We start from the raw sequence: 14,292 nt of genomic DNA on the forward strand, positions 1-14,292 counted from the left end.
ATGTTTAGACCATGTTTAGACCTGGTTTAAACCTAGTCTAGACCTTGGTTAGACCTTGTTTAGACCTATAGTCCGAAAAATACGATATATCAAAATCTCGTCTTGACTCGTTCTCGTGAGCCGAATCTCGTCTTGTAGAAACTGTGTCTCGTCCCATCCCTAATCGATACCTGCTCAAGTATCTAGTTTCGATACTAGTTTTGGTATCGATTAGTGTCTTATTTTCGATACTTTTGACAGCCCTACATTGGACTACATGATAAATATCGAAAAGGAAAAAGTTTTCAGTCAGCGTCAGAGTTTTATCGGCTCTTTTTCACTCTCTTGTCTTGGTTAAACTGACAAGAAATGCATCCGATATTGAAAAAACGTGCTGAAAACCTTGAATTCCGATTAAACAAATGATTCTACATCGATAAACGTTTTACCAAATGTTCAGAAAAATAAAGTATTACCAGTAAAAGGGCAAAAAAAAAACATGAAATGAGAGAGTGTGTCCAGACTTTTGACCGGTCGTGTAAATATTTTAAACTATCCTGAAGTGTTTTTGCAGTGTAGATTCAGTGTCTTAACTCGGGACCAGTTGAATGAATGAATATTAAAGGTGCATTGCGTAACTTTCCCGGCGGAGGCGCTGCTGCCCGTTCGCCTTCGTCGTTCAAACGTGTTTTATCGCTCGGCCTGAATGTTCCACAGCGAGAGGCAAACCCGCACTTTTTCGACGCACTTTTGATGAGCGGAAAAAAAAAAAAACTAACAAAAAACACAAAATTGTATACATATTTGATAACTGTTTAATGCCGTAGTGTGGAACATTTCTGGCAACAACAAACCCGGGCGCAGTGACGACCTCAGCCGGAAAAGTTGCGCAGTGAGGGAATCGTTTACTGTGAATAGTTCCAGTTACTGAATCATGTTATTGTAACTTATTTATTTTTGTGTTTTTTATGCAACTGATTTCCTTATTTGCTTTTAAAATTTGACTTTTTTTTGTTTGTACCGCACACAATAAGAAGGATCAAAAACTACGAACTAAAGTCAGAACCAAATTTGAGTGTTTTTAAAGAGGGGGTGTTACGCAAAACGGTTTATACCACGAATTTGCATATTTTTTTTCTCAGGATCCATATTCTGAAAGTGACAAACCTTCGCGACCCAAGTCAATAGAAATTATTCATCATTATTAATCACAAAATAAAGTTGATTTGAGCATTATTGAACATTCGTGAGGATATTTGTAACACTTTATAATAACTACACCTTACATAGCCTTAATAAAGCATGAACAAAGATTTAATTAATAATGATTCACGCTTACTAAATGCTTAATAAAGCATAATTCATCTTCACTTTAGAAAAGCTCTCAAAAAGACTTAACTAACAGATAACAGCTGCTGGAATGATCATTGCATTATTAGTAAATCATTCTCTCATAGCTTATTAATCATTAATAAATGCTCAGATGGTTACTTCATGAGTAATTAAGTATGAAATAATTATGAGTAACTATTTACAGCACAGGTGAATTAAGTGCAAGTGCTGAATTAAGGTAGTAATTAAGTAATTACTAAGCGTGAATCATTGTTAATTAAGTCTTTGTTCATTATTAATTAAGTCTTTGTTCATGCTTTATTAAGGCTAAATAAGGTGTAGTTATTATAAAGTGTTACCGGATATTTTATTGTTGACCAAGTCGTGTCTCTGAACAGTTAGTATTAGTTAAGTTTTAAACGATGAAAAACACTGAAGCAGCAATAAAAGGTTCCATAAGTCACATTTTTGGAAATTTAGAAATTTAAATTTTTCTTTTCAACCTTCAATTGAACCAGCAATATTGGAACAAAACAGTCAAGAAAATAATGACCGTATTTTCCGGGCTATTAGTCGCTCTGGAGTATAAGGCGCACTGTCATTAAATGGTCTATTTTTAAACTTTTTTCACAAATCCAACAAAATCCGACGTTTATGAAAGCTGGATGCCCTGTCAGATGAACACACGCAGCTTGATTTCACAAAAAATGCGTTGCGCTCTGTGGGAGATTTTCTTTTTTAGGCCCAAACTCCCCTGAGCTGCAGTACCTGGAGCCGCCACTAGAGGGCGGAGGCTCTTATCCAGTTTTTATTAAAGCTCCATGGTAGAATGTAGGACCAGCTTCATTTAAAACACTGAAATATTAGAAGATATTTTGGACATTTACGGACAGTGGACAGGCTTTTCAGATTCACAGGTGAGACATTTCAGTTTGTCGCCGCGGTAACAGCGAAATAAACAAAATTAACAAATAAACAACGACGACTGCGTTAAAACTGCACAACGCACGACCCCTCATCGTTTACTACTTGATTATTTTAGTCACAATTTGAGCTTTCTCCCATGTCCCTTGTCAAAAACCTGCCTGAAGACGTTTTCGATGCACGTCTGAGTAATCTAGTGATCTCTCCCGGGCCTTATTGCAAACCCTCCGACGTTCCCCATTCTCCGTAAATATACAAAAACACGATACAAAAACTGCGCACCGCGACTCCGCAAATTTGATGTGGCGTGACGGCGCTCTGAAGGGGGAGTGACTTAACAGAGAGAGCAAACACGGTGATGTTAAATATGTTATGTGTTAGCGGTTAATCCCCCCTCTTTAAAAGTCTCAACAGAAATAACGGTTTAGTGGAAAAAAAAAACAAAAACTGAGCAGGTTTTATCGATGTCGTCGCACAAAATGGCTTCCCTCAGTTGTTTTTGTTTTTCTGCCTTTTTGATTCTTCTTGTTTACTCAAAAGTTACGATTTATTTGCCTGTCTGTGTTTGTTTATGATAAATACGTGGGGATTATTATAGGCACTACTTTACTTTGGTGTTTTAAAGAGTTAAAGGGCCAACGTGACGCCGTTTTCTGATCTGTTTCTTCGTCAAAAAAACACAAACCTGGAGTTGTGTTTTTGTGTTTTTGTGTTTTATTTTCATGTTTAACTCACAAACTCTGCACGTTTAGGCCGAGTTCTTCTCTCAGAAAACTGAAAACGCTCTGTTCCACCTCGTGATGTCATGTGGTGACAGAGGAAGGAAGTGCTCCACTGTTTTTTTTTTTTAGTTTTTTTTCCTTTTTATTTACTACAATAATAAATACTGCAACAAAACAACTACTACTAATACAACTACAAATACTATAACAACAACTACTACAACAACAGTTACTACAACAAATACTACAACAAAACACCTACTACTACAACTACAAATACTATAACAACTACCACTACAACAACTACTACAATACCTACAACTACAACTATAACAACTACTACAACTACTACAACTACTACAACAAACACACTGCTACTACTACTAACAACAACTACTACAACAACATACTACAACAAAATACTACAACAAAACACCTACTACTACAACTACAATACTATACAACAACTACTACTACTACAACAATACTAACAAACACTACTACTACAACTACACTACTAAACAACTACTACAACAACTACTACAACTGCTACTACAACAACAGATACTACAACAACAAACAACTACTACTACTACAACTACAAACTACTACAACACTACAACTACTACTACAACAACTAACTCAACACTACTACAACTACTACAAAACTACTACTACAACTACTACAACTACTACAACAACTAACAACTACACTACAACAACTACAACAGCTACTACAACTACTACAACTAACAAACTACACACTACTACAAACAACTACTACTACTAAAAACTACTACAACTACACTACTACTAACAACTACTACAACTACTACAACACAACTACAACTACTACAACAACTACAACAACTACTAAAACAGCTACTACAACTAGTACTGCTACTACTACTACAACTACTACAACTACTACAACACTACAACTACTAAAAACTACTAAACTACTACAACTACTACTACAATAGACAACTACTACTACTACAACTACTACAACTACTACACACTACTACAACAACTACAACAACTACTAAAACAGCTACTACAACTAGTACAACTACTACTACTACAACTACTACAACTACTACAACAACTACAACAACTACTACAACTACTAAAAAAGCTACTACAACTAGTACAACTACTACTACTACTACTACTACTACTACTACTACAACAACAATTATTACAGCAACAACTATAACAAATACTGCTACTACAACAACTACTACTACTACTACTACTACAATTTCAACCACAACTCCAAAAACAACTACTACTACAACTATAACAAATACTGCTACTACTACTACTACTACTACAACTACAATACTGCTACTCACAACAACTACTACTAAACTATAACAAATACTGCTACTACTACACACTACTACTACAACTATAACAAATACTGCTACTACTACAACAACTACTACTACAACTATAACAAATACTGCTACTACTAACAACAACTACTACAACTATAACAAATACTGCTACTACTACAACTACTACTACTACTACAACTACAACTATACAAATACTGCTACTACTACTAACAACTACTACTACAACTAACTACTACTACTACTACTACAAATACTACTACTACTACTCAACTATAACAAATACTGCTACTACTACAACTACTACTACAACTATAACAAATACTGCTACTACTACTACTACTACTACAAAACTACTACTAAAACAACTACTACTACAACTATAACAAAATACTGTACTACTACTACTACAACACTACTACTACAACTACTACTAAACTATACAAATACTGCTACTACTACACTACTACTACTGACTATAACAAATACTGCTACTACTACAACAACTACTACTACGACTATAACAAATACTGCTACTACTACAACAACTACTACTACAACTATAACAAATACTGCTACTACTACAACAACTACTACTACAACTATAACAAATACTGCTACTACTACAACAACTACTACTACAACTATAACAAATACTGCTACTACTACAACAACTACTACTACAACTATAACAAATACTGCTACTACTACACAACTACTACTACAACTATAAACAAATACTGCTAACTACTACAACAACTACTACTACAACTATAAACAAATACTGCACTACTAACAACAACTACTACAATATACAAATACTGCTACTACTACACACTACTACTACAACTATAACAAATACTGCTACTACTACTACAACTACTACTACAACTATAACAAAATACTGCTACTACTACTACAACTACTACTACAACTATAACAAATACTGCTGCTACTACTACTACAAACTACTACTACAACTATAACAATACTGCTACTACTACAACAACTACTACAACTATACAATACTGCTACTACTACAACAACTACTACTACAAACTATAACAAATACTGCTACTACTACTACAACTACTACTACATACTACTACTACAACTACTACTACTACAACAAATACTGCACTACTACTACTAAACTATAACAAATACTGCTACTACTTACAACAACTACTACTACAACTATAACAAATACTGCTACTACTACTACAACTACTACTACAACTATAACAAATACTGCTACTACTACAACAACTACTACTACAACTATAACAAATACTGCTACTACTACAACAACTACTACTACAACTATAACAAATACTGCTACTACTACAACAACTACTACTACAACTAACATACTGCTACTACTACTACACTACTACAAACTATACAAAATACTGCACTACTACTACTACTACACAACAACTACTAAACAACTACTACTACAACTAAACAAATACTGCTACTACTACAACAACTACTACTACAACTATACAAATACTGCTACTACTACACAACTACTACTACAACTATAACAAATACTGCTACTACTACTACAACTACTACTACACTATAACAAATACTGTACTACTACAACAACTACTACTACAACAAAACTGCTACTACTACAACAACTACTAACTATAACAAATACTGCTACTACTACAACAACTACTACAACTACTATAACAAATACTGCTACTACTAAAAACTACTACTACAACTATAACAAATACTGCTACTACTACAACACACTACTACTACAAACTACTAACAAATACTGCTACTACTACAACAACTACTACTACAACTATAACAAATACTGCTACTACTACAACAACTACTACTAACAACTAACACAATACTGCTACTACTACTACAACTACTACTACAACTATAACAAATACTGCTACTACTACACAACTACTACTACAACTATACAAATACTACTGCTACTACTACTACAACTACTACTACAACTATAACAAATACTGCTACTACTACTACAACTACTACTACAAACTATAACAAATACTGCTAACTACTACAACAACTACTACTACAACTACTACAATATACTGCTACTACTACAACAACTACTACTACAACTATAACAAATACTGCTACTACTACAACAACTACTACTACAACTATAACAACTACTGCTACTACTACTACAACTACAACTACTACTACAACTACTAAACAAATACTGCTACTACTACTAACAATACTACTACTACTACAACTATAACAAATACTGCTACTACTACTACTAACACTACTACAACTATAACAAATACTGCTACTACTACAACAACTACTACTAACAACTATAACAAATACTGCTACTACTACAACAACTACTACTACAACTATACTACAAATACTGCTACTACTACTACAAACTACTACTACAACTATAACAAATACTGCTACTACTACTACTACTACTACAACTATAACAAATACTGCTACTACTACAACAACTACTACTACAACTATAACAAATACTGCTACTACTACTACAACTACTACTACAACTATAACAAATACTGCTACTACTACTACAACTACTACTACAACTATAACAAATACTGCTACTACTACAACAACTACTACTACAACTATAACAAATACTGCTACTACTACTACAACTACTACTACAACTATAACAAATACTGCTACTACTACAACAACTACTACTACAACTATAACAAATACTGCTACAACTACTACAACTATAACAAATACTGCTACTACTACAACAACTACTACAATTTCAACCACAAAAACAACAACAACAACTGAGGATATGAACATATTTGGGACCTGGTGCTCAAAAGGATTAGGATCAATAAAAAAAAAAACAGTTGTTTTTACATACAAATCAAATATATGTTTGTTTATGGTTGTACAAAAGAACCATAATGCACAAAGTTATAATATAATAAACGTTAATGAGCATGAAAAAGTTTTTGAACTCAACTGTACTTCAACTTTACTGCAAAAAGTCAGATCTGGGTGAATTTAAATGACTCAAATTAAGAACATTTGTCTCGATTTCAGTAGATTTGACTTCACAAGTATGTTTTTTTTTTCTTGATTCAAGCAAAGTAAGAGTTTATTTCTTATTTTAAGCATAAAGATGTATTATTAATTGTTATTTTTCTTATAGTTTGTGTAGCAAGATGTATTTTTTTGTTTAATTACGAAAAGTCTGGCTCCAGTGGTCGATCGTTTGACTGAAATTTTCGTTTTTGGAGAGTTCATTTGGATCGTTTCGGCCTTGGAATTGCCGATCTCTGCTGAACTAAAGGTAAAACAAAGGAGCTGTTAATGTGAAAACTACCACTTCGTGACATCACAAGGTGGAACAGAGCGTTTTGAGCTTTGGAGATGTAAAGAGATAAAAAAATAAACACTCAAACTCAAACTTGTGACTGAAACAAAACACAACTCCAGGTCTGTTTCTGACGAGGGAACAACACTAGAACGTGATTTATTTTGGTGTAATTTTGGACCTTTAACCATCAGAGACACCGAAGGAAAGATTTAAGATTTATCGACAGTTTTACAGTGTTAAAAAAGTCGCACTACGTAACTTTTCCAGTGGAGCTCCAGGCCCCGTGATGTCACTTCCGGGTCCGAACAGAAACTTCACAGCTTTTTTTTTTTCTCTCTTTTTGTGTAACTTTTCCGGTGGAGGGCCCGTCAAACGCTTTTCCTCCGTGGAGTTGGAATGTTCCGCAGTCTGGCTTTAAACCTTTCTATCTTCACTGAGACCAAACCAGACCGAGTTACAGGTCAGATCTGTGGAGAGGCGACCCCGCTCACAGTTTCTCTAGGTGTTTTTGAGCTCTAAAATCACTTGTAATTGAAGACTAATTGAGTAAAGTCGAGCTGTTTAATGTCACACTGCGGAACATTCCAGGTAGAGTGATGACGTCTCCATAGCAACAAGCAGGCGATGGACCCCCAACCAAGAATTATTATCTAACAAATACAGAAAAAAAAACTTATTTTATTGAAATAATGTCAACAAATTTGTGTTTCTTAGGTGTAAATTGCGCCGAACTCTTGGGTATAATACTCCCTACAGTGTGATGTTATCAGTGTGTTTTAGAACTCTACATTTCCTCTAATTTTCAACAAATTTTTCAACTTTTCTTCGCAAATTGTTTAACTACAAAAGAAACACGACAACAAACCAAAAGATCTTCGGGTGGAGGCTCCGTCAGACGCTTTTCTCCGTGGAAATGTCGCTGCTTTGTCTGGAATGTTCCACAGTGTGGCTTTAAACGTTTCTATCTTCACGGAGACCGAACCGGATCAAGTTACAGGTCAGATCTGTGGAGAGGCGACCCCGCTCACAGTTTGTCTTGGTGTTTTTGAGCTCTAAAACCTCCTGTAATTGAAGACTAATTAAGTATAAGTCGAGCTGTTTAATGTCACACTGCGAAACATTCCAGGCAAAGCAATGACGTATCCATAGAAACAAGCAGATGATGGACCCCAAACCGAAAAGTTCAGCTGTTGGAGAAGGAAGTGACATCACATTTTAGCAGCTCTGTTGACGTATTCTGAGTCTGAAACACGAGGTAAAAAACTCCACTTGAGTCACGAATCGTCTGTTTGAAAGAATCTGAGAATGTTTCAGTTCTATGCCTTTTGTTGTTTTTTTACCAAATGCAGTTTTTATTGGTTGAAGCTGGTGTTAAAATCACCACGGCAACTGTCAACATGCACAAAGTTAACGTTAAGAGTTTATGTCATGAATTTGTTGTTTTGTTTATTTGTCATAAATGTGATTATTATGCAAATGTCAGGAGATGAAGGGAAACGAGCTGAAAATCAAACATTTCTTGAGACTGTTTGGAAAATGTCAAACTTGGTCTGGACCGTGGACTGTACAAAGACGTGGACTGAGCGTCGCACACGGCGTTCGACTCCAGTCAAGTGAAGCTCATTGAGGCTGGAGGTTACAGGAGCTGATTTCCATATTTGGAATTCTGAGCGTGAGTATTTGAGTAACCAAAGAGCCAATCAGGAGCGAGGCTGTTCTTCCTTTGCAATCAAACCTGTTGCAAACACCAACAGGAGCGACCTGGGGGAAAGAAGGCGTCTCATTCATCTGTTATTAACGTTCATATCTTGATTTAGTGTCAAAATAGTGAAATAAAAACCTTAAGATCACGTAGAGCAGGTTGATTTAAAAACCCTCACGTTCTCCTCGGGGTCACATTGACCTGAAGATTTATTTTTTTTCCTTCCCGCTCTCTTGGGGCGGGTCAATCAGACCCCCGCCTGATGAGAATTTATTTGAAAATACATTTTTGGGTCTGATTGACCCGCCCCAAGAGAGTGGGAAGGAAAAAAAAAGTCTTCAGGTCAATGTGACCCCGAGGAAAGCGTGAGTTAATAGACAATTTAGAAAAAAAGAAAAAAAACAATTTGCCCCCTGCTGTTTGCAGTCAGTAGTGCATCCACGAAAATGAGACACACTGTACACAAGCCCAAGGAGAGGTTCAACTGGAGCATGTAACCTAGTTAAGGCTGTGAGGTACAGGCGTCTTTAGGTACCGATTTTAAAAAGATCCCACTTTTAGAAATATTATTAAGACCAAAGTGACGAGGCTCACAGCAGCAGGTACAGAGAGGAGTGACAGTTTTTCAATTTAAACTAGAATGTCCAGACGTCCCGGTTTCCCCCAGGACAATCCCAGTTCTGAGCCTCTGTCCCCTGTCCCTGCAGATTTATACAAAACCACTGATTTGTCCCAGTTTTATACAAGAAATGTCCCAGGTGTCTCTATTTTTGAACAATCTGATCCGTACCAAGAGTAAAGAGAGACAGAAACTGTCATTTGTTTCAGTAAAATCCAGAAAAGCTGCTTAAAAACGACCAAAACACAAAGAAAATGTGACTAAACTGACTCATGTTAATTCCAATTTATCATCATGTGTCAAATAGTCAGAAATTTTGTAACTACACATCGAACTGATGCAGACACTAAGAGCTGTGATTGGTCGTCTCTAAATCCGCTCTAGACACATTTCCAGTTCTCCACTTTCCCGCCAGTTTTAAATCCTGTCCTCGTAGGCGGCGGGTTCCCTCAGTCCATTTATCTGTACAGTCTGTGGTCTGGACAAAGTCGCCGTTTTGGGTGTTTGTTTTGAGTTTTGTTTTCTTGACACTAAACTCTGTATCGGTGCAACAGTATTCTGCCAGAAACACGGCGAAACTAAAAATCTACAGTTCGACATTTGTACTTTTGACTTGTTGTAGATTTCACGAGACAAAATTGCCACAAGACAAGAAAAAATATTTGTTTACATTTGTATTGTACGACGGAGTGTAAGGGTCAGATAAAAAAAAAAAAAAGATGCTGGCGCTACGAGAATAAAGTCGTAACATTTTGACATTAAATATTATGAGAATAAAGTCGAAGCCAGGAAAAGTCGTAATTTTACGAGAATAAAGTCATAATTTTATGAGAATATCGTCTGAACGAGTGGAGAATGGAGAATTTGGAGCATTTTGTAAAGGAGAAGAATCTGTGTATCATTCGTTCATTCGACTGAACCAGGACTGAATCAGGACTAAACCAGGTCCGGAACCAAACCAGAAAGAACAGGATTGAGACCAGGACCAGACCAGGACTGAGGCCGGGGCCAGACCAGGACTGAAAACGGTTTAGTCCTGGTTTAGTCCTGGTTTAAGTCACAGAAATGGCAAACGACGTTTCCGTGACTTTAAAATGCGATGCATTAATATTGCGCCGCATACGGACTGAACCAGGACTGAACCAGGACTGAACCAGGATTGAGACCAGGACTGAACCAGGACTGAAAACGGTTCAGTCCTGGTCTCAATCCTGGTCTGGTCTCGGACCTCGTTTAGTCCTGGTTTAGTCCTGGTTCAGTCCTGGTTCAGTCCTGGTTCAGTCCTGGTTCAGTCCTGGTTTAGTCCTGGTTCAGTCCTGGTTTAGTCCTGGTTTAGTCCTGGTTTAGTCCTGGTTCAGTCCGGAGGCGCAAATAATGAAGAAAATTGTTGTTCATTTTCTTATTTTTGGTTTTATTTTGAAAAACAAGGTTCTTCTTCTGCCGCATTTTTCACTTTGACTTTGATTTTATTACAACTTCATTCTCATAATATTATAACTTTATTCTCATAAAATTACGACTTTATTCCTGTAAAATTATTACACTTTCTGGCTTCGACTTTATTCTCATAATATCACGACTTTAATGTCGAAATGTTACGACTTTATTCTCGTAGCGCCAGCATCTTTTTTTATTTTTTAATCTGACCCTTCTACTCCGTCGTAATATTGGACAAAAAAAAGTAACATGTTGGTGAATATTACATCAAATAAATAAAAAATACGAATTGGAAACTGAATCGTGACATTTCTATATCAGGAATGATCTTAAAATCTTGTGGAAATTGCGTCTCGTCCCGTCTCTACTTGTTACAGATACGGAGTAAACTGAAATAGTGTGACTTATTTTCAATGTATTTCTGAATTTTCAAGGTCTAAACGGAAAAAACTACCCAAAAATCAGCCGTTTGAACTGATGAGAGGTATTTTCTACGTCGAGTTTTAAAAGTATTGTGTTGTTTTTTTTCTTTTTTATCGTTACTGTATGATTCTGTCACTGTTACCCACGATGCATCTCTTCCCGTTTTTTGGGGTTTTATCTGTACAGAAAAACGGTGCGAATTTTATACTCAACATGACGTGCAATTCGTGTTCTGATGCTCGGCCGCGACGTCACGCTGGGGGTGTCCTGCGTCTGCGTCTGCGGTGGAATTTTCAGCCGTCGCGTTGAACTTTTTTGGTCGGGCGTCCGTCACCCGTTGGTTTCGATGGACGTGTCGTTGCTCGGCCGGGAATGTTCCACAGTGTGACTTTAAACAGAATCCGCGTGTCGTTCGTTCATTCGTTTTTCAAAATTAAACCAAAAATAAGAAAACGAAAAAAAAAAACAATGATTTTTCTTCAGATAATGATTCGTTTTTTCAGTTTTCGATTTTGTTTTTAAATGAAAAATGGAAAAAAAAAACTGATAACGGACTGAACCAAAATTAAATCAGAACTGAGACTGGGATCAGACCAGGACCAGACCAGGACTCAGACCGGGACCTGGTTTAGTCCCGGTTTCAGTCCTGGTTTAGACCTCGTTTAGTTCTGGTGTAGTCCTGTTTTAGTCCTGGGATCAGTACTGGTCAGTCCTGCTTTGGTTCCGGTCTGGTCCCGGTCTCATTCCTGGTCTCAGTCCAGGCCTGGTCCCGGTCCCAGTCTGGTCCCAGTCTCATTCCTGGTCTGGTTTCGGTCTCAGTCTTGGTGTCAGTCCTGGTCTGATCCCGGTCTCCATCCTGGTCTGGTCCTGGTCTTGTCCAGGTCTCAGTCCTGATCTGATCCCGATCTCAGTCCCGGTCTCAGTCCCGGTCTCATTCCTAGTCTGGTCCAGGTCTCAGTCCTGGTCTCAGTCCCGGTCTGGTCCTGGTCCTGGTCCCAGTCACAGTCTTAGTCCCGGTCTCCCTCCTGGTCTGGTCCAGGTCTCAGTCCTGGTCTTAGTTCTGGTCCCGGTCTCAGTCCCAGTCTGGTCCCGGTTTGGTCCTGATCTCAGTCCTGATTACCCTAACCCTCTACTGGTTCAGTCCTGGTTTAGTCCTGGTTTAGTCCTGGTTTAGTCCTGGTTTAGTCCTGGTTTAGACCTGGTTTAGTCCTGGTTTAGTCCTGGTTTAGTCCTGGTTTAGACCTGGTTTAGTCCTGGTTTAGTCCTGGTTTAGTCCTGGTTTAGTCCTGGTTTAGACCTGGTTTAGTCCTGGTTTAGTCCTGGTTTAGTCCATTATCCGTTTTTTCCATTTAAACACACAATCGAAAACTGAAAAAAATAAAATAAAATAAAAAAAATCATAATTTGCTTTTTCATTTTGGTTTTGGAGACAAATAATGAAGAAAATTGTCGTTTTTTTTTTTTTTTTTTCATTTTCTTATTTTTGGTTTTATTTTGAAAAACGAACGAACGGATCACGTGTATCGAATCGCGACACCGGTATCGAACGATTTGATTTGATTTTGAATATCGAATATCGCTGCATTCAAATACAGATGTTTTTAGAGCTCAAGAAAAACAGACATTGTGACTGTGAGCGGAGTCGCCTCTCCACAGATCTGACCTGTACCTTAGTCTGGTTTGGTCTCCGTGGAGATAGAAATGTTTAATGTCATACTGCGGAACATTCCAGACAAAGCAATAACACCTCTACCGCGAAAAACATTTGACGAACTCTCCGCCAGGAAAGTTACGCAATGCAGCTTTGAAATAAAACTCTGAAACCCTGACTTCAGACAGAGCAGTGCCTCCAGTTAGCGTCGGCGGCGGAGTACCGGAGCGTCTCTTTGGCTTTACGGTCGTTTTGTTTTTTTTTCTTTTTGTGAACGAGGATGTGATTATGTTTGAAATGTCTTTTTTTTTGGGGTTTTTTTTACGAGACAGAATGAAGAAAAGCGGCCGACGTGAAGTTTACAGCTGGAAACGACGACAGAAAAACATAAATAAAAGGTGCAATGTGTAACTTTTCTGGTGGAGCGTCTGCCCAGTACTGCTCGTTTCCATGGAGATAACCTCATTTCGCCTGGAGTTTTGGTTTAGGACTGTGTTTTATTTCCGAAGAAGCAAATAAGCGACGCTACAAAGGCCAAGTTTCCACACATGGATTTTCATGTTAAAACTTTTGTCCAATCACATTTCAGAGATCAGCTGTTGCCGGGCGGAGTTAAAGTCACAGAGTCTGAGTCGATCGCGGTCTGCAGAGGTCTAAACAGGACTCTAACCAGGAAACAGGTCTAAACCAGGACTAAACCAGGTCTAAAACCAGGTCTAAACCAGGACTAAACCAGGTCTAAACCAGGACTAAACCAGGTCTAAACCAGTCTAACCAGGAC

The 14,292-nt window shown here is 37.4% G+C and overlaps 1 protein-coding gene across 2 annotated transcripts in view; it reads left to right on the forward strand.

Moving 5' to 3' along the window:
• Positions 1 to 14,292, forward strand: part of zgc:77880 (zf-DHHC domain-containing protein) — a 52,056-nt gene that overhangs the window by 18,849 nt on the left and 18,915 nt on the right. The window contains exon 10 of one of the 2 annotated variants that reach the window (XR_008632623.1): positions 13,844 to 14,154. The exons of the other annotated variant lie outside the window; for it this stretch is intronic. The gene's annotated coding sequence lies outside the window, so the exon portion shown is untranslated. Of the gene's footprint in view, positions 1 to 13,843; positions 14,155 to 14,292 lie in introns of those variants that run through there. 2 annotated transcript variants of the gene reach the window in all.

Source organism: Boleophthalmus pectinirostris, unplaced genomic scaffold, assembly GCF_026225935.1.
Source record: "Boleophthalmus pectinirostris isolate CB_2022bp ecotype Guang Dong unplaced genomic scaffold, ASM2622593v1 HiC_scaffold_20, whole genome shotgun sequence".
Classification (NCBI taxonomy): domain Eukaryota; kingdom Metazoa; phylum Chordata; class Actinopteri; order Gobiiformes; family Gobiidae; genus Boleophthalmus; species Boleophthalmus pectinirostris.